This window comes from Telmatherina bonti (genome assembly GCF_933228915.1).
Source record: "Telmatherina bonti genome assembly, chromosome: 18".
In the NCBI taxonomy this organism is placed as follows: Eukaryota; Metazoa; Chordata; class Actinopteri; order Atheriniformes; family Telmatherinidae; genus Telmatherina; species Telmatherina bonti.
The window spans coordinates 39,574,969-39,596,737 of record NC_136616.1 but is presented as its reverse complement, the minus strand read 5'-3'; the positions used below and the strand labels follow the sequence as shown (position 1 = coordinate 39,596,737).

The following is a 21,769-nucleotide window of genomic DNA, read 5'->3' as shown; positions in this document are numbered from 1 at the left end:
GACATGAGAGGACACGAAGACAGGGACATGAGAGGACATGAAGACAGGGACATGAGGACATGAAGACAGGGACGTGAGAGGACATGAAGACAGGGACATGAGAGGACATGAAGACAGGGACATGAAGACAGGGACGTGAGAGGACATGAAGACAGGGACATGAGAGGACCAGAAGACAGGGACATGAGAGGACATGAAGACAGGGACATGAGAGGACATGAAGACAGGGACGTGAGAGGACATGAACACAGGGACATGAGAGGACCAGAAGACAGGGACATGAGAGGACATGAGGGCAGGGACATGAGAGGACATGAAGACATGGACATGAGAGTACCTGAAGACAGGGACATGTGAGGACATGAAGACAGGGACATGAGAGGACATGAAGACATGAAGACAGGGACATGAAGACAGGGACATGAGAGGACATGAAGACAGGGACATGAAGACAGGGACGTGAGAGGACATGAAGACAGGGACATGAGAGGACATGAAGACAGGGACGTGAGAGGACATGAAGACAGGGACATGAGAGGACATGAAGACAGGGACATGAGAGGACATGAAGACAGGTACATGAGAGGACATGAAGACAGGGACATGAGAGGACACGAAGACAGGGACATGAGAGGACATGAAGACAGGGACATGAGGACATGAAGACAGGGACATGAGAGGACATGAAGACATGAAGACAGGGACATGAAGACAGGGACGTGAGAGGACATGAAGACAGGGACATGAGAGGACATGAAGACAGGGACATGAAGACAGGGACGTGAGAGGACATGAAGACAGGGACATGAGAGGACCAGAAGACAGGGACATGAGAGGACATGAAGACAGGGACATGAGAGGACATGAAGACAGGGACGTGAGAGGACATGAACACAGGGACATGAGAGGACCAGAAGACAGGGACATGAGAGGACATGAGGGCAGGGACATGAGAGGACATGAAGACATGGACATGAGAGTACCTGAAGACAGGGACATGTGAGGACATGAAGACAGGGACATGAGAGGACATGAAGACGGACATGAGAGGACCTGAAGACAGGGACATGAGAGGACATGAAGACAGGGACATGAGCGGACATGAGGACAGGGACATGAGAGGACATGAAGACAGGGACACGAGAGGACATGAAGACAGGGACATGAGAGGACATGAAGAAAGGGTCATGAGAGGACATGAAGACAGGGACATGAGAGGACATGAGGACAGGGACATGAGAGGACATGAGGACAGGGTCATGAGAGGACATGAAGACAGGGACGTGAGAGGACATGAAGACAGGGACGTGAGAGGACCAGAAGACAGGGACATGAGAGGACCAGAAGACAGGGACATGAGAGGACCAGAAGACAGGGACATGAGAGGACCAGAAGACAGGGACATGAGAGGACCTGAAGACAGGGACATGTGAGGACACCAGGACATGGGAGGACATGAAGACAGGGACATGAGAGGACATGAAGACAGGGACATGAGAGGACATGAGGACAGGGTCATGAGAGGACATGAAGACAGGGACATGAGAGGACATGAAGACAGGGACATGAGAGGACATGAGGACAGGGACATGAGAGGACATGAAGACAGGGACATGACAGGACATGAAGACAGGGACATGAGAGGACATGAAGACAGGGTCATGAGAGGACATGAAGACAGGGTCATGAGAGGACATGAAGACAGGGTCATGAGAGGACATGAAGACAGGGACATGAGAGGACATGAGGACAGGGACATGAGAGGACATGAGGACAGGGTCATGAGAGGACATGAAGACAGGGACATGAGAGGACATGAAGACAGGGACATGAGAAGACATGAGGACAGGGTCATGAGAGGACATGAAGACAGGGACATGAGAGGACATGAAGACAGGGACATGAGAGGACATGAGGACAGGGACATGAGAGGACATGAAGACAGGGACATGAGAGGACATGAAGACAGGGACATGAGAGGACATGAGGACAGGGTCATGAGAGGACATGAGGACAGTGACGTGAGAGGACATGAGGACAGGGACATGAGAGGACATGAAGACAGGGACATGAGAGGACATGAGGACAGGGACATGAGAGGACATGAAGACAGGGACATGAGAGGACATGAAGACAGGGACATGAGAGGACATGAGGACAGGGTCATGAGAGGACATGAAGACAGGGACATGAGAGGACATGAAGACAGGGACATGAGAGGACATGAGGACAGGGTCATGAGAGGACATGAGGACAGGGTCATGAGAGGACATGAAGACAGGGACATGAGAGGACATGAGGACAGGGTCATGAGAGGACATGAGGACAGGGTCATGAGAGGACATGAGGACAGGGTCATGAGAGGACATGAGGACAGGGACATGAGAGGACATGAGGACAGGGTCATGAGAGGACATGAAGACAGGGTCATGTACACAATGCTATGGCCCTCTTTCTCTCTCTCTTTTCTCCCTATTGTAGTGATGCTGACTCGTCCCCTTCCATGCCCCGTATGAAGGTCACTTTCTCTCTCTCCCTGTTCATAGTCTGTGTCTCTCAGCCAATAAAGGAGCAGCATGTTTTACACAGGAAGTGTGTGCGTCTCTTTATTCTATTCTATTCTATTCTACTCTAGAGTTATTTAGCAGACGCGTCTTTCCAAAGCGACGTACATATGAGACGAGAACAGGAAGGTGCTGGAGTCCAGCGGGAGCCATGTGTTTACATGTCACGGTTCTTTTTTTGTTTTTTTTTTTCTTTGTTTTTTTCTTCCCATCCCATAATATTCTCTGTTAAAATACAAACAAAAACTCATGACCCTGTTCCATGGGTCTGCATCTTAAAGCAGATCTGGACTCCGCAGATCTGCGTTCGGCAGGTCGTTCCACCATCGTGGAACGGCAATGGAACAAGGATAAGTCTGGCTGGTGGTTTAATCCCACGATGTCATGGTAACCCTATGTAGAACCCTGGAGGGTGGTTGGTGCAGATGTTCCTATGTAGAACTCTGGAGGATGGTGGGTACAGATGTTCCTATGTAGAACCCTGGAGGATGGTTGGTGCAGATGTTCCTATGTAGAACTCTGGAGGATGGTGGGTGCAGATGTTCCTATGTAGAACTCTGGAGGATGGTGGGTGCAGATGTTCCTATGTAGAACCCTGGAGGATGGTGGGTACAGATGTTCCTATGTAGAACCCTGGAGGATGGTGGGTGCAGATGTTCCTATGTAGAACCCTGGAGGATGGTGCAGATGTTCCTATGTAGAACTCTGGAGGATGGTGGGTACAGATGTTCCTATGTAGAACTCTGGAGGATGGTTGGTGCAGATGTTCCTATGTAGAACTCTGGAGGATGGTTGGTGCAGATGTTCCTATGTAGAACTCTGGAGGATGGTTGGTGCAGATGTTCCTATGTAGAACTCTGGAGGATGGTGGGTACAGATGTTCCTATGTAGAACTCTGGAGGATGGTGGGTGCAGATGTTCCTATGTAGAACTCTGGAGGATGGTGCAGATGTTCCTATGTAGAACTCTGGAGGATGGTGGGTGCAGATGTTCCTATGTAGAACTCTGGAGGATGGTTGGTGCAGATGTTCCTATGTAGAACCCTGGAGGATGGTTGGTGCAGATGTTCCTATGTAGAACTCTGGAGGATGGTGCAGATGTTCCTATGTAGAACCCTGGAGGATGGTTGGTGCAGATGTTCCTATGTAGAACTCTGGAGGATGGTTGGTGCAGATGTTCCTATGTAGAACTCTGGAGGACGGTGCAGATGTTCCTATGTAGAACTCTGGAGGATGGTGCAGACGTTCCTATGTAGAACCCTGGAGGATGGTTGGTGCAGATGTTCCTATGTAGAACCCTGGAGGATGGTTGGTGCAGATGTTCCTATGTAGAACTCTGGAAGATGGTGGGTGCAGATGTTCCTATGTAGAACTCTGGAGGATGGTGCAGATGTTCCTATGTAGAACTCTGGAGGATGGTGCAGACGTTCCTATGTAGAACTCTGGAGGATGGTGCAGACGTTCCTATGTAGAACCCTGGAGGATGGTTGGTGCAGATGTTCCTATGTAGAACTCTGGAGGATGGTTGGTGCAGATGTTCCTATGTAGAACCCTGGAGGATGGTTGGTGCAGATGTTCCTATGTAGAACTCTGGAGGATGGTTGGTGCAGATGTTCCTATGTAGAACTCTGGAGGATGGTGCAGACGTTCCTATGTAGAACTCTGGAGGATGGTGCAGACGTTCCTATGTAGAACCCTGGAGGATGGTTGGTGCAGATGTTCCTATGTAGAACTCTGGAGGATGGTTGGTGCAGATGTTCCTATGTAGAACCCTGGAGGATGGTTGGTGCAGATGTTCCTATGTAGAACCCTGGAGGATGGTGGGTGCAGACGTTCCTATGTAGAACCCTGGAGGATGGTTGGTGCAGATGTCCATATGTAGAACCCTGGAGGATGGTTGGTGCAGATGTTCCTATGTAGAACCCTGGAGGATGGTTGGTGCAGATGTTCCTATGTAGAACCCTGGAGGATGGTTGGTGCAGATGTTCCTATGTAGAACTCTGGAGGATGGTGGGTGCAGATGTTCCTATGTAGAACTCTGGAGGATGGTGGGTGCAGATGTTCCTATGTAGAACTCTGGAGGATGGTGGGTGCAGATGTTCCTATGTAGAACTCTGGAGGATGGTGGGTGCAGATGTTCCTATGTAGAACTCTGGAGGATGGTGGGTGCAGATGTTCCTATGTAGAACTCTGGAAGATGGTGGGAACAGACGTTCCTATGTAAAACTCTGGAGGATGGTGCAGATGTTCCTATGTAGAACCCTGTAGGATGGTGGGTACAGATGTTCCTATGTAGAACTCTGGAGGATGGTGCAGACGTTCCTATGTAGAACTCTGGAGGATGGTGCAGATGTTCCTATGTAGAACCCTGTAGGATGGTGGGTGCAGATGTTCCTATGTAGAACTCTGGAGGATGGTGCAGACGTTCCTATGTAGAACTCTGGAGGATGGTGCAGATGTTCCTATGTAGAACCCTGTAGGATGGTGGGTGCAGATGTTCCTATGTAGAACTCTGGAGGATGGTGGGTGCAGATGTTCCTATGTAGAACTCTGGAGGATGGTGGGTGCAAATGTTCCTATGTAGAACTCTGGAAGATGGTGGGAACAGACGTTCCTATGTAAAACTCTGGAGGATGGTGCAGATGTTCCTATGTAGAACCCTGTAGGATGGTGGGTACAGATGTTCCTATGTAGAACTCTGGAGGATGGTGCAGACGTTCCTATGTAGAACTCTGGAGGATGGTGCAGATGTTCCTATGTAGAACCCTGTAGGATGGTGGGTGCAGATGTTCCTATGTAGAACTCTGGAGGATGGTGCAGACGTTCCTATGTAGAACTCTGGAGGATGGTGCAGATGTTCCTATGTAGAACCCTGTAGGATGGTGGGTGCAAATGTTCCTATGTAGAACTCTGGAGGATGGTACAGATGTTCCTATGTAGAACTCTGGAGGATGGTGGGTACAGATGTTCCTATGTAGAACTCTGGAGGATGGTGGGTGCAGATGTTCCTATGTAGAACACTGGAGGATGGTGGGTGCAGAAGTTCCTATGTAGAACTCTGGAGGATGGTTTGTGCAGATGTTCCTATGTAGAACTCTGGAGGATGGTGCAGATGTTCCTATGTAGAACTCTGGAGGATGGTGCAGATGTTCCTATGTAGAACTCTGGAGGATGGTGCAGATGTTCCTATGTAGAACTCTGGAGGATGGTGCAGATGTTCCTATGTAGAACTCTGGAGGATGGTGGGTGCAGATGTTCCTATGTAGAACTCTGGAGGATGGTGGGTGCAGATGTTCCTATGTAGAACCCTGGAGGATGGTGGGTGCAGATGTTCCTATGTAGAACTCTGGAGGATGGTGGGTACAGATGTTCCTATGTAGAACTCTGGGAGGATGGTGGGTACAGATGTTCCTATGTAGAACTCTGGAGGATGGTGGGTACAGATGTTCCTATGTAGCACCCTGGAGGATGGTGCAGATGTTCCTATGTAGAACCCTGAAGCATGGTGGTTACAGATGTTCCTATGTAGAACTCTGGAGGATGGTGGGTACAGATGTTCCTATGTAGAACTCTGGAGGATGGTGGGTACAGATGTTCCTATGTAGAACTCTGGAGGATGGTGGGAACAGATGTTCCTATGTAGAACTCTGGAGGATGGTGGGTACAGATGTTCCTATGTAGAACTCTGGAGGATGGTGGGAACAGATGTTCCTATGTAGAACTCTGGAGGATGGATGGTGCAGATGTTCCTATGTAGAACTCTGGAGGATGGTGGGTGCAGATGTTCCTATGTAGAACTCTGGAGGATGGTGCAGATGTTCCTATGTAGAACTCTGGAGGATGGTTGGTGCAGATGTTCCTATGTAGAACTCTGGAGAATGGATGGTGCAGATGTTCCTATGTAGAACTCTGGAGGATGGTGCAGATGTTCCTATGTAGAACTCTGGAGGATGGTGGGTGCAGATGTTCCTATGTAGAACCCTGGAGGATGGATGGTGCAGATGTTCCTATGTAGAACTCTGGAGGATGGTGCAGATGTTCCTATGTAGAACTCTGGAGGATGGTGCAGATGTTCCTATGTAGAACTCTGGAGAATGGATGGTGCAGATGTTCCTATGTAGAACTCTGGAGGATGGTGCAGATGTTCCTATGTAGAACTCTGGAGGATGGTGCAGATGTTCCTATGTAGAACTCTGGAGGATGGTGTGTACAGATGTTCCTATGTAGAACTCTGGAGGATGGTGGGTACAGATGTTCCTATGTAGAACCCTGGAGGATGATGCAGATGTTCCTATGTAGAACCCTGGAGGATATTGCAGATGTTCTTATGTAGAACCCTGAAGCATGGTGGGTGCAGATGTCCATATGTAGAACCCTGGAGGATGGTTGGTGCAGATGTTCCTATGTAGAACCCTGGAGGATGGTTGGTGCAGATGTTCCTATGTAGAACCCTGGAGGATGGTTGGTGCAGATGTTCCTATGTAGAACTCTGGAGGATGGTGGGTGCAGATGTTCCTATGTAGAACTCTGGAGGATGGTGGGTGCAGATGTTCCTATGTAGAACTCTGGAGGATGGTGCAGATGTTCCTATGTAGAACCCTGGAGGATGGTGGGTGCAGATGTTCCTATGTAGAACCCTGGAGGATGGTTGGTGCAGATGTTCCTATGTAGAACCCTGGAGGATGGTTGGTGCAGATGTTCCTATGTAGAACTCTGGAGGATGGTGGGTGCAGATGTTCCTATGTAGAACTCTGGAGGATGGTGGGTGCAGATGTTCCTATGTAGAACTCTGGAGGATGGTGCAGATGTTCCTATGTAGAACTCTGGAGGATGGTGGGTGCAGATGTTCCTATGTAGAACTCTGGAGGATGGTGGGTGCAGATGTTCCTATGTAGAACTCTGGAGGATGGTGGGTACAGATGTTCCTATGTAGAACTCTGGAGGATGGTGGGTGCAGATGTTCCTATGTAGAACTCTGGAAGATGGTGGGAACAGACGTTCCTATGTAAAACTCTGGAGGATGGTGCAGATGTTCCTATGTAGAACCCTGTAGGATGGTGGGTACAGATGTTCCTATGTAGAACTCTGGAGGATGGTGCAGACGTTCCTATGTAGAACTCTGGAGGATGGTGCAGATGTTCCTATGTAGAACCCTGTAGGATGGTGGGTGCAGATGTTCCTATGTAGAACTCTGGAGGATGGTGCAGACGTTCCTATGTAGAACTCTGGAGGATGGTGCAGATGTTCCTATGTAGAACCCTGTAGGATGGTTGGTGCAGATGTTCCTATGTAGAACTCTGGAGGATGGTGCAGATGTTCCTATGTAGAACTCTGGAGGATGGTGGGTACAGATGTTCCTATGTAGAACTCTGGAGGATGGTGGGTACAGATGTTCCTATGTAGAACTCTGGAGGATGGTGGGTACAGATGTTCCTATGTAGAACTCTGGAGGATGGTGGGTGCAGATGTTCCTATGTAGAACTCTGGAGGATGGTTGGTGCAGATGTTCCCATGTAGAACTCTGGAGGATGGTGGGTTCAGATGTTCCTATGTAGAACTCTAGAGGATGGTGCAGATGTTCCTATGTAGAACTCTGGAGGATGGTGGGTACAGATGTTCCCATGTAGAACTCTGGAGGATGGTGGGTGCAGATGTTCCTATGTAGAACTCTGGAAGATGGTGGGAACAGACGTTCCTATGTAAAACTCTGGAGGATGGTGCAGATGTTCCTATGTAGAACCCTGTAGGATGGTGGGTACAGATGTTCCTATGTAGAACTCTGGAGGATGGTGCAGACGTTCCTATGTAGAACTCTGGAGGATGGTGCAGATGTTCCTATGTAGAACCCTGTAGGATGGTGGGTGCAGATGTTCCTATGTAGAACTCTGGAGGATGGTGCAGACGTTCCTATGTAGAACTCTGGAGGATGGTGCAGATGTTCCTATGTAGAACCCTGTAGGATGGTTGGTGCAGATGTTCCTATGTAGAACTCTGGAGGATGGTGCAGATGTTCCTATGTAGAACTCTGGAGGATGGTGGGTACAGATGTTCCTATGTAGAACTCTGGAGGATGGTGGGTGCAGATGTTCCTATGTAGAACACTGGAGGATGGTGGGTGCAGAAGTTCCTATGTAGAACTCTGGAGGATGGTTTGTGCAGATGTTCCTATGTAGAACTCTGGAGGATGGTGCAGATGTTCCTATGTAGAACTCTGGAGGATGGTGCAGATGTTCCTATGTAGAACTCTGGAGGATGGTGCAGATGTTCCTATGTAGAACTCTGGAGGATGGTGCAGATGTTCCTATGTAGAACTCTGGAGGATGGTGGGTGCAGATGTTCCTATGTAGAACTCTGGAGGATGGTGGGTGCAGATGTTCCTATGTAGAACCCTGGAGGATGGTGGGTGCAGATGTTCCTATGTAGAACTCTGGAGGATGGTGGGTACAGATGTTCCTATGTAGAACTCTGGGAGGATGGTGGGTACAGATGTTCCTATGTAGAACTCTGGAGGATGGTGGGTACAGATGTTCCTATGTAGCACCCTGGAAGATGGTGCAGATGTTGCTATGTAGAACCTTGGAGGATGTTGCAGATGTTCCTATGTAGAACCCTGAAGCATGGTGGTTACAGATGTTCCTATGTAGAACTCTGGAGGATGGTGGGTACAGATGTTCCTATGTAGAACTCTGGAGGATGGTGGGTACAGATGTTCCTATGTAGAACTCTGGAGGATGGTGGGTACAGATGTTCCTATGTAGAACTCTGGAGGATGGTGGGAACAGATGTTCCTATGTAGAACTCTGGAGGATGGTGGGTACAGATGTTCCTATGTAGAACTCTGGAGGATGGTGGGTACAGATGTTCCTATGTAGAACTCTGGAGGATGGTGGGTACAGATGTTCCTATGTAGAACTCTGGAGGATGGTGGGTACAGATGTTCCTATGTAGAACTCTGGAGGATGGTGCAGATGTTCCTATGTAGAACCCTGGAGGATGGTTGGTGCAGATGTTCCTATGTAGAACTCTGGAGGATGGTGCAGATGTTCCTATGTAGAACTCTGGAGGATGGTGCAGATGTTCCTATGTAGAACTCTGGAGGATGGTTGGTGCAGATGTTCCTATGTAGAACTCTGGAGGACGGTGCAGATGTTCCTATGTAGAACTCTGGAGGACGGTGCAGATGTTCCTATGTAGAACTCTGGAGGATGGTGGGTGCAGATGTTCCTATGTAGAACTCTGGAGGATGGTGGGTGCAGATGTTCCTATGTAGAACTCTGGAGGATGGTTGTTGCAGATGTTCCTATGTAGAACTCTGGAGGATGGTTGGTGCAGATGTTCCTTTGTAGAACTCTGGAGGATGGTGCAGATGTTCCTATGTACAACTCTGGAGGATGGTTGGTGCAGATGTTCCTATGTAGAACTCTGGAGGACGGTGCAGATGTTCCTATGTAGAACTCTGGAGGACGGTGCAGATGTTCCTATGTAGAACTCTGGAGGATGGTGGGTACAGATGTTCCTATGTAGAACTCTGGAGGATGGTGCAGATGTTCCTATGTAGAACCCTGGAGGATGGTTGGTGCAGATGTTCCTATGTAGAACTCTGGAGGATGGTGCAGATGTTCCTATGTAGAACTCTGGAGGATAGTTGGTGCAGATGTTCCTCTGTTGAACTCCGGAGGATGGTGGGTACAGATGTTCCTATGTAGAACTCTGGAGGATGGTGGGAGCAGATGTTCCTATGTAGAACTCTGGAGGATGGTGGGAACAGACGTTCCTATGTAGAACTCTGGAGGATGGTGGGTGCAGATGTTCCTATGTAGAACTCTGGAGGATGGTGGGTGCAGATGTTCCTATGTAGAACTCTGGAGGATGGTGCAGACGTTCCTATGTAGAACTCTGGAGGATGGTGCAGACGTTCCTATGTAGAACTCTGGAGGATGGTGGGTGCAGATGTTCCTATGTAGAACTCTGGAGGATGGATGGTGCAGATGTTCCTATGTAGAACTCTGGAGGATGGTGCAGATGTTCCTATGTAGAACTCTGGAGGATGGTGGGTACAGATGTTCCTATGTAGAACCCTGGAGGATGATGCAGATGTTCCTATGTAGAACCCTGGAGGATATTGCAGATGTTCTTATGTAGAACCCTGAAGCATGGTGGGTGCAGATGTTCCTATGTAGAACTCTGGAGGATGGTTGGTGCAGGTGTTCCTATGTAGAACCCTGGAGGATGGTGGGAACAGATGTTCCTATGTAGAACTCTGGAGGATGGTGGGTGCAGATGTTCCTATGTAGAACTCTGGAGGATGGTGGGTACAGATGTTCCTATGTAGAACCCTGGAGGATGATGCAGATGTTCCTATGTAGAACCCTGGAGGATATTGCAGATGTTCTTATGTAGAACCCTGAAGCATGGTGGGTGCAGATGTTCCTATGTAGAACTCTGGAGGATGGTTGGTGCAGGTGTTCCTATGTAGAACCCTGGAGGATGGTGGGAACAGATGTTCCTATGTAGAACTCTGGAGGATGGTTGGTGCAGACGTTCCTATGTAGAACTCTGGAGGATGGTGGGAACAGACGTTCCTATGTAGAACTCTGGAGGATGGTGGGAACAGACGTTCCTATGTAGAACTCTGGAGGATGGTTGGTGCAGACGTTCCTATGTAGAACTCTGGAGGATGGTGGGAACAGATGTTCCTATGTAGAACTCTGGAGGATGGTTGGTGCAGACGTTCCTATGTAGAACTCTGGAGGATGGTGGGAACAGACGTTCCTATGTAGAACTCTGGAGGATTGTGGGAACAGACGTTCCTATGTAGAACTCTGGAGGATGGTGGGAACAGACGTTCCTATGTAGAACTCTGGAGGATGGTTGGTGCAGACGTTCCTATGTAGAACTCTGGAGGATGGTGGGAACAGATGTTCCTATGTAGAACTCTGGAGGATGGTTGGTGCAGACGTTCCTATGTAGAACTCTGGAGGATGGTGGGAACAGACGTTCCTATGTAGAACTCTGGAGGATGGTGGGTACAGATGTTCCTATGTAGAACTCTGGAGGATAGTGCACATGTTCCTATTTAGAACTCTGGAGGATGGTGCAGATGTTGCTATGTAGAACTCTGGAGGATGGTGCAGACGTTCCTATGTAGAACTCTGGAGGATAGTGCAGATGTTCCTATGTAGAACCCTGGAGGATGGTGGGTACAGATGTTCCTATGTAGAACTCTGGAGGATGGTGGGTGCAGATGTTGCTATGTAGAACTCTGGAGGATGGTGGGTGCAGATGTTCCTATGTAGAACTCTGGAGGATGGTGGGTGCAGATGTTCCTATGTAGAACTCTGGAGGATGGTGCAGACGTTCCTATGTAGAACTCTGGAGGATGGTGGTAACAGATGTTCCTATGTAGAACTCTGGAGGATGGTGGTAACAGATGTTCCCATGTAGAACTCTGGAGGATGGTGGGTACAGATGTTCCTATGTAGAACTCTGGAGGATGGTGGGTGCAGATGTTCCTATGTAGAACTCTGGAGGATGGTGGTGCAGATGTTGCTATGTAGAACCCTGGAGGATGTTGCAGATGTTCCTATGTAGAACCCTGAGGCATGGTGGTTACAGATGTTCCTATGTAGAACTCTGGAGGATGGTTGGTGCAGATGTTCCTATGTAGAACTCTGGAGGATGGTTGGTGCAGATGTTCCTTTGTAGAACTCTGGAGGATGGTGCAGATGTTCCTATGTACAACTCTGGAGGATGGTTGGTGCAGATGTTCCTATGTACAACTCTGGAGGATGGTTGGTGCAGATGTTCCTATGTAGAACTCTGGAGGATGGTGGGAGCAGATGTTCCTATGTAGAACTCTGGAGGATGGTGGGAACAGACGTTCCTATGTAGAACTCTGGAGGATGGTGGGTGCAGATGTTCCTATGTACAACTCTGGAGGATGGTTGGTGCAGATGTTCCTATGTACAACTCTGGAGGATGGTTGGTGCAGATGTTCCTATGTAGAACCCTGGAGGATGGTTGGTGCAGATGTTCCTATGTAGAACTCTGGAGGATGGTGCAGATGTTCCTATGTAGAACTCTGGAGGATGGTTGGTGCAGATGTTCCTCTGTAGACCCCTGGAGGATGGTTGGTGCAGATGTTCCTATGTTGAACTCTGGAGGATGGTGGGTACAGATGTTCCTATGTAGAACTCTGGAGGATGGTGGGAGCAGATGTTCCTATGTAGAACTCTGGAGGATGGTGGGAACAGACGTTCCTATGTAGAACTCTGGAGGATGGTGGGTGCAGATGTTCCTATGTAGAACTCTGGAGGATGGTTGGTGCAGATGTTCCTATGTAGAACTCTGGAGGATGGTGGGTGCAGATGTTCCTATGTAGAACTCTGGAGGATGGTGCATATGTTCCTATGTAGAACTCTGGAGGATGGTTGGTGCAGATGTTCCTATGTAGAACTCTGGAGGACGGTGCAGATGTTCCTATGTAGAACTCTGGAGGACGGTGCAGATGTTCCTATGTAGAACTCTGGAGGATGGTGCAGATGTTCCTATGTAGAACTCTGGAGGATGGTTGGTGCAGATGTTCCTATGTAGAACTCTGGAGGATGGATGGTGCAGATGTTCCTATGTAGAACTCTGGAGGATGGTGCAGATGTTCCTATGTAGAACCCTGGAGGATGGTGGGTACAGATGTTCCTATGTAGAACTCTGGAGGATGGTGGGTGCAAATGTTCCTATGTAGAACTCTGGAGGATGGTGGGTGCAGATGTTCCTATGTAGAACTCTGGAGGATGGTGGGTGCAGATGTTCCTATGTAGAACTCTGGAGGATGGTGCAGACGTTCCTATGTAGAACTCTGGAGGATGGTGGGTACAGATGTTCCTATGTAGAACTCTGGAGGATGGTGGGTACAGATGTTCCTATCTAGAACTCTGGAGGATGGTGCAGATGTTCCTATGTAGAACTCTGGAGGATGGTGGGTACAGATGTTCCTATGTAGAACTCTGGAGGATGGTGCAGATGTTCCTATGTAGAACTCTGGAGGATGGTGGGTACAGATGTTCCTATGTAGAACTCTGGAGGATGGTGCAGATGTTCCTATGTAGAACTCTGGAGGATGGTGGGAGCAGATGTTCCTATGTAGAACTCTGGAGGATGGTGCAGATGTTCCTATGTAGAACTCTGGAGGATGGTGGGTACAGATGTTCCTATCTAGAACTCTGGAGGATGGTGCAGATGTTCCTATGTAGAACTCTGGAGGATGGTGGGTACAGATGTTCCTATGTTGAACTCTGGAGGATGGTGGGTACAGATGTTCCTATGTAGAACTCTGGAGGATGGTGCAGATGTTCCTATGTAGAACCCTGGAGGATATTGCAGATGTTCTTATGTAGAACCCTGAAGCATGGTGGGTGCAGGTGTTCCGATGTAGAACCCTGGAGGATGGTGGGAACAGATGTTCCTATGTAGAACTCTGGAGGATGGTGGGTACAGATGTTCCTATGTAGAACTCTGGAGGATGGTGGGAGCAGATGTTCCTATGTAGAACTCTGGAGGATGGTGGGAACAGACGTTCCTATGTAGAACTCTGGAGGATGGTGGTAACAGATGTTCCTTTGTAGAACTCTGGAGGATGGTGGTAACAGATGTTCCTATGTAGAACTCTGGAGGATGGTTGGTGCAGATGTTCCTATGTAGAACTCTGGAGGACGGTGGCAACAGACGTTCCTATGTAGAACTCTGGAGGATGGTGGTAACAGATGTTCCTATGTAGAACTCTGGAGGATGGTGTGTACAGATGTTCCTATGTAGATCTCTGGAGGATGGTGTGTACAGATGTTCCTATGTAGAACTCTGGAGGATAGTGCAGATATTCCTATGTAGAACTCTGGAGGATGGTGCAGATGTTCCTATGTAGAACTCTGGAGGATGGTGCAGATGTTCCTATGTAGAACTCTGGAGGATGGTGGGTGCAGACGTTCCTATGTAGAACTCTGGAGGATAGTGCAGATGTTCCTATGTAGAACCCTGGAGGATGGTGGGTACAGATGTTCCTATGTAGAACTCTGGAGGATGGTGGGTGCAGATGTTCCTATGTAGAACTCTGGAGGATGGTGCAGATGTTCCTATGTAGAACTCTGGAGGATGGTGGGTGCAGATGTTCCTATGTAGAACTCTGGAGGATGGTGCAGACGTTCCTATGTAGAACACTGGAGGATGGTGCAGATGTTCCTATGTAGAACTCTGGAGGATGGTGGGTACAGATGTTCCTATGTAGAACTCTGGAGGATGGTGGGTACAGATGTTCCTATGTAGAACTCTGGAGGATGGTGCAGATGTTCCTATGTAGAACCCTGGAGGATGGTTTGTGCAGATGTTCCTATGTAGAACTCTGGAGGATGGTGCAGATGTTCCTATGTAGAACCCTGGAGGATGGTGCAGATGTTCCTATGTAGAACTCTCGAGGATGGTGCAGATGTTCCTATGTAGAACTCTGGAGGATGGTGGGTGCAGATGTTCCTATGTAGAACTCTGGAGGATGGTGGGTGCAGATGTTCCGATGTAGAACTCTGGAGGATGGTTGGTGCAGGTGTTCCTATGTAGAACCCTGGAGGATGGTGGGAACAGATGTTCCTATGTAGAACTCTGGAGGATGTTGGGAGCAGATGTTCCTATGTAGAACTCTGGAGGATGGTGGGAACAGACGTTCCTATGTAGAACTCTGGAGGATGGTGGTAACAGATGTTCCTATGTAGAACTCTGGAGGATGGTGGGAACAGATGTTCCTATGTAGAACTCTGGAGGATGTTGGGAGCAGATGTTCCTATGTAGAACTCTGGAGGATGGTGGGAACAGACGTTCCTATGTAGAACTCTGGAGGATGGTGGTAACAGATGTTCCTATGTAGAACTCTGGAGGATGGTGGTAACAGATGTTCCTATGTAGAACTCTGGAGGATGGTTGGTGCAGATGTTCCTATGTAGAACTCTGGAGGATGGTGGCAACAGACGTTCCTATGTAGAACTCTAGAGGATGGTGGTAACAGATGTTCCTATGTAGAACTCTGGAGGATGGTGTGTACAGATGTTCCTATGTAGAACTCTGGAGGATGGTGTGTACAGATGTTCCTATGTAGAACTCTGGAGGATAGTGCAGATGTTCCTATGTAGAACTCTGGAGGATGGTGCAGATGTTCCTATGTAGAACTCTGGAGGATGGTGCAGATGTTCCTATGTAGAACTCTGGAGGATGGTGGGTGCAGACGTTCCTATGTAGAACTCTGGAGGATAGTGCAGATGTTCCTATGTAGAACCCTGGAGGATGGTGGGTACAGATGTTCCTATGTAGAACTCTGGAGGATGGTGGGTGCAGATGTTCCTATGTAGAACTCTGGAGGATGGTGCAGATGTTCCTATGTAGAACTCTGGAGGATGGTGGGTGCAGATGTTCCTATGTAGAACTCTGGAGGATGGTTGGTGCAGATGTTCCTATGTAGAACTCTGGAGGATGGTGGGTGCAGATGTTCCTATGTAGAACTCTGGAGGATGGTGCAGACGTTCCTATGTAGAACACTGGAGGATGGTGCAGATGTTCCTATGTAGAACTCTGGAGGATGGTTGGTGCAGATGTTCCTATGTAGAACTCTGGAGGACGGTGCAGATGTTCCTATGTAGAACTCTGGAGGACGGTGCAGATGTTCCTATGTAGAACTCTGGAGGATGGTGCAGATGTTCCTATGTAGAACTCTGGAGGATGGTGGGTACAGATGTTCCTATGTAGAACTCTGGAGGATGGTTTGTGCAGATGTTCCTATGTAGAACCCTGGAGGATGGTGGGAACAGATTTTCCTATGTAGAACTCTGGAGGATGGTGGGTACAGATGTTCCTATGTAGAACTCTGGAGGATGGTGGGAGCAGATGTTCCTATGTAGAACTCTGGAGGATGGTTGGTGCAGATGTTCCTATGTAGAACTCTGGAGGACGGTGCAGATGTTCCTATGTAGAACTCTGGAGGACGGTGCAGATGTTCCTATGTAGAACTCTGGAGGACGGTGCAGATGTTCCTATGTAGAACTCTGGAGGATGGTGGGTGCAGATGTTCCTATGTAGAACTCTGGAGGATGGTTGGTGCAGATGTTCCTATGTAGAACTTTGGAGGATGGTGCAGATGTTCCTATGTAGAACTCTGGAGGATGGTTGGTGCAGACGTTCCTATGTAGAACTCTGGAGGATGGTTGGTGCAGATGTTCCTATGTAGAACTCTGGAGGATGGTGCAGATGTTCCTATGTAGAACTCTGGAGGATGGTGGGTGCAGATGTTCATATGTAGAACTCTGGAGGATGGTGCAGATATTCCTATGTAGAACTCTGGAGGATGGTGCAGATGTTCCTATGTAGAACCCTGGAGGATGGTGGGAACAGATTTTCCTATGTAGAACTCTGGAGGATGGTGGGTACAGATGTTCCTATGTAGAACTCTGGAGGATGGTGGGAGCAGATGTTCCTATGTAGAACTCTGGAGGATGGTTGGTGCAGATGTTCCTATGTAGAACTCTGGAGGACGGTGCAGATGTTCCTATGTAGAACTCTGGAGGACGGTGCAGATGTTCCTATGTAGAACTCTGGAGGACGGTGCAGATGTTCCTATGTAGAACTCTGGAGGATGGTGGGTACAGATGTTCCTATGTAGAACTCTGGAGGATGGTTGGTGCAGATGTTCCTATGTAGAACTCTGGAGGATGGTTGGTGCAGATGTTCCTATGTAGAACCCTGGAGGATGGTTGGTGCAGATGTTCCTATGTTGAACTCTGGAGGATGGTGGGTACAGATGTTCCTATGTAGAACTCTGGAGGATGGTGCAGATGTTCCTATGTAGAACCCTGGAGGATATTGCAGATGTTCTTATGTAGAACCCTGAAGCATGGTGGGTGCAGATGTTCCGATGTAGAACTCTGGAGGATGGTTGGTGCAGGTGTTCCGATGTAGAACCCTGGAGGATGGTGGGAACAGATGTTCCTATGTAGAACTCTGGAGGATGGTGGGTACAGATGTTCCTATGTAGAACTCTGGAGGATGGTGGGAGCAGATGTTCCTATGTAGAACTCTGGAGGATGGTGGGTGCAGATGTTCCTATGTAGAACTCTGGAGGATGGTGGGTACAGATGTTCCTATGTAGAACCCTGGAGGATGATGCAGATGTTCCTATGTAGAACCCTGGAGGATATTGCAGATGTTCTTATGTAGAACCCTGAAGCATGGTGGGTGCAGATGTTCCTATGTAGAACTCTGGAGGATGGTTGGTGCAGGTGTTCCTATGTAGAACCCTGGAGGATGGTGGGAACAGATGTTCCTATGTAGAACTCTGGAGGATGGTTGGTGCAGACGTTCCTATGTAGAACTCTGGAGGATGGTGGGAACAGACGTTCCTATGTAGAACTCTGGAGGATGGTGGGAACAGACGTTCCTATGTAGAACTCTGGAGGATGGTTGGTGCAGACGTTCCTATGTAGAACTCTGGAGGATGGTGGGAACAGATGTTCCTATGTAGAACTCTGGAGGATGGTTGGTGCAGATGTTCCTATGTAGAACTCTGGAGGATGGTGGGAACAGACGTTCCTATGTAGAACTCTGGAGGATTGTGGGAACAGACGTTCCTATGTAGAACTCTGGAGGATGGTGGGAACAGACGTTCCTATGTAGAACTCTGGAGGATGGTTGGTGCAGACGTTCCTATGTAGAACTCTGGAGGATGGTGGGAACAGATGTTCCTATGTAGAACTCTGGAGGATGGTTGGTGCAGACGTTCCTATGTAGAACTCTGGAGGATGGTGGGAACAGACGTTCCTATGTAGAACTCTGGAGGATGGTGGGTACAGATGTTCCTATGTAGAACTCTGGAGGATAGTGCACATGTTCCTATTTAGAACTCTGGAGGATGGTGCAGATGTTGCTATGTAGAACTCTGGAGGATGGTGCAGACGTTCCTATGTAGAACTCTGGAGGATAGTGCAGATGTTCCTATGTAGAACCCTGGAGGATGGTGGGTACAGATGTTCCTATGTAGAACTCTGGAGGATGGTGGGTGCAGATGTTGCTATGTAGAACTCTGGAGGATGGTGGGTGCAGATGTTCCTATGTAGAACTCTGGAGGATGGTGGGTGCAGATGTTCCTATGTAGAACTCTGGAGGATGGTGCAGACGTTCCTATGTAGAACTCTGGAGGATGGTGGTAACAGATGTTCCTATGTAGAACTCTGGAGGATGGTGGTAACAGATGTTCCCATGTAGAACTCTGGAGGATGGTGGGTACAGATGTTCCTATGTAGAACTCTGGAGGATGGTGGGTGCAGATGTTCCTATGTAGAACTCTGGAGGATGGTGGTGCAGATGTTGCTATGTAGAACCCTGGAGGATGTTGCAGATGTTCCTATGTAGAACCCTGAGGCATGGTGGTTACAGATGTTCCTATGTAGAACTCTGGAGGATGGTTGGTGCAGATGTTCCTATGTAGAACTCTGGAGGATGGTTGGTGCAGATGTTCCTTTGTAGAACTCTGGAGGATGGTGCAGATGTTCCTATGTACAACTCTGGAGGATGGTTGGTGCAGATGTTCCTATGTACAACTCTGGAGGATGGTTGGTGCAGATGTTCCTATGTAGAACCCTGGAGGATGGTTGGTGCAGATGTTCCTATGTAGAACTCTGGAGGATGGTTGGTGCAGATGTTCCTATGTACAACTCTGGAGGATGGTTGGTGCAGATGTTCCTATGTAGAACCCTGGAGGATGGTTGGTGCAGATGTTCCTATGTAGAACTCTGGAGGATGGTGCAGATGTTCCTATGTAGAACTCTGGAGGATGGTTGGTGCAGATGTTCCTCTGTAGACCCCTGGAGGATGGTTGGTGCAGATGTTCCTATGTTGAACTCTGGAGGATGGTGGGTACAGATGTTCCTATGTAGAACTCTGGAGGATGGTGGGAGCAGATGTTCCTATGTAGAACTCTGGAGGATGGTGGGAACAGACGTTCCTATGTAGAACTCTGGAGGATGGTGGGTGCAGATGTTCCTATGTAGAACTCTGGAGGATGGTTGGTGCAGATGTTCCTATGTAGAACTCTGGAGGATGGTGGGTGCAGATGTTCCTATGTAGAACTCTGGAGGATGGTGCATATGTTCCTATGTAGAACTCTGGAGGATGGTTGGTGCAGATGTTCCTATGTAGAACTCTGGAGGACGGTGCAGATGTTCCTATGTAGAACTCTGGAGGACGGTGCAGATGTTCCTATGTAGAACTCTGGAGGATGGTGCAGATGTTCCTATGTAGAACTCTGGAGGATGGTTGGTGCAGATGTTCCTATGTAGAACTCTGGAGGATGGATGGTGCAGATGTTCCTATGTAGAACTCTGGAGGATGGTGCAGATGTTCCTATGTAGAACCCTGGAGGATGGTGGGTACAGATGTTCCTATGTAGAACTCTGGAGGATGGTGGGTGCAAATGTTCCTATGTAGAACTCTGGAGGATGGTGGGTGCAGATGTTCCTATGTAGAACTCTGGAGGATGGTGGGTGCAGATGTTCCTATGTAGAACTCTGGAGGATGGTGCAGACGTTCCTATGTAGAACTCTGGAGGATGGTGGGTACAGATGTTCCTATGTAGAACTCTGGAGGATGGTGGGTACAGATGTTCCTATCTAGAACTCTGGAGGATGGTGCAGATGTTCCTATGTAGAACTCTGGAGGATGGTGGGTACAGATGTTCCTATGTAGAACTCTGGAGGATGGTGCAGATGTTCCTATGTAGAACTCTGGAGGATGGTGGGTACAGATGTTCCTATGTAGAACTCTGGAGGATGGTGCAGATGTTCCTATGTAGAACTCTGGAGGATGGTGCAGATGTTCCTATGTAGAACTCTGGAGGATGGTGGGTGCAGACGTTCCTATGTAGAACTCTGGAGGATAGTGCAGATGTTCCTATGTAGAACCCTGGAGGATGGTGGGTACAGATGTTCCTATGTAGAACTCTGGAGGATGGTGGGTGCAGATGTTCCTATGTAGAACTCTGGAGGATGGTGCAGATGTTCCTATGTAGAACTCTGGAGGATGGTGGGTGCAGATGTTCCTATGTAGAACTCTGGAGGATGGTTGGTGCAGATGTTCCTATGTAGAACTCTGGAGGATGGTGGGTGCAGATGTTCCTATGTAGAACTCTGGAGGATGGTGCAGACGTTCCTATGTAGAACACTGGAGGATGGTGCAGATGTTCCTATGTAGAACTCTGGAGGATGGTTGGTGCAGATGTTCCTATGTAGAACTCTGGAGGACGGTGCAGATGTTCCTATGTAGAACTCTGGAGGACGGTGCAGATGTTCCTATGTAGAACTCTGGAGGATGGTGCAGATGTTCCTATGTAGAACTCTGGAGGATGGATGGTACAGATGTTCCTATGTAGAACTCTGGAGGATGGTTTGTGCAGATGTTCCTATGTAGAACCCTGGAGGATGGTGGGAACAGATTTTCCTATGTAGAACTCTGGAGGATGGTGGGTACAGATGTTCCTATGTAGAACTCTGGAGGATGGTGGGAGCAGATGTTCCTATGTAGAACTCTGGAGGATGGTTGGTGCAGATGTTCCTATGTAGAACTCTGGAGGACGGTGCAGATGTTCCTATGTAGAACTCTGGAGGACGGTGCAGATGTTCCTATGTAGAACTCTGGAGGACGGTGCAGATGTTCCTATGTAGAACTCTGGAGGATGGTGGGTGCAGATGTTCCTATGTAGAACTCTGGAGGATGGTTGGTGCAGATGTTCCTATGTAGAACTTTGGAGGATGGTGCAGATGTTCCTATGTAGAACTCTGGAGGATGGTTGGTGCAGACGTTCCTATGTAGAACTCTGGAGGATGGTTGGTGCAGATGTTCCTATGTAGAACTCTGGAGGATGGTGCAGATGTTCCTATGTAGAACTCTGGAGGATGGTGGGTGCAGATGTTCATATGTAGAACTCTGGAGGATGGTGCAGATATTCCTATGTAGAACTCTGGAGGATGGTGCAGATGTTCCTATGTAGAACCCTGGAGGATGGTGGGAACAGATTTTCCTATGTAGAACTCTGGAGGATGGTGGGTACAGATGTTCCTATGTAGAACTCTGGAGGATGGTGGGAGCAGATGTTCCTATGTAGAACTCTGGAGGATGGTTGGTGCAGAT

General features: G+C 48.6%; 1 protein-coding gene across 1 annotated transcript in view; it reads left to right on the top strand.

Annotated features, from left to right (window-relative positions):
• Nucleotides 1-21,769, top strand: part of atp1b2a (ATPase Na+/K+ transporting subunit beta 2a) — a gene marked incomplete at both ends in the record, with an annotated part of 170,757 nt that overhangs the window by 784 nt on the left and 148,204 nt on the right. The gene's annotated exons all lie outside the window — the stretch shown is intronic.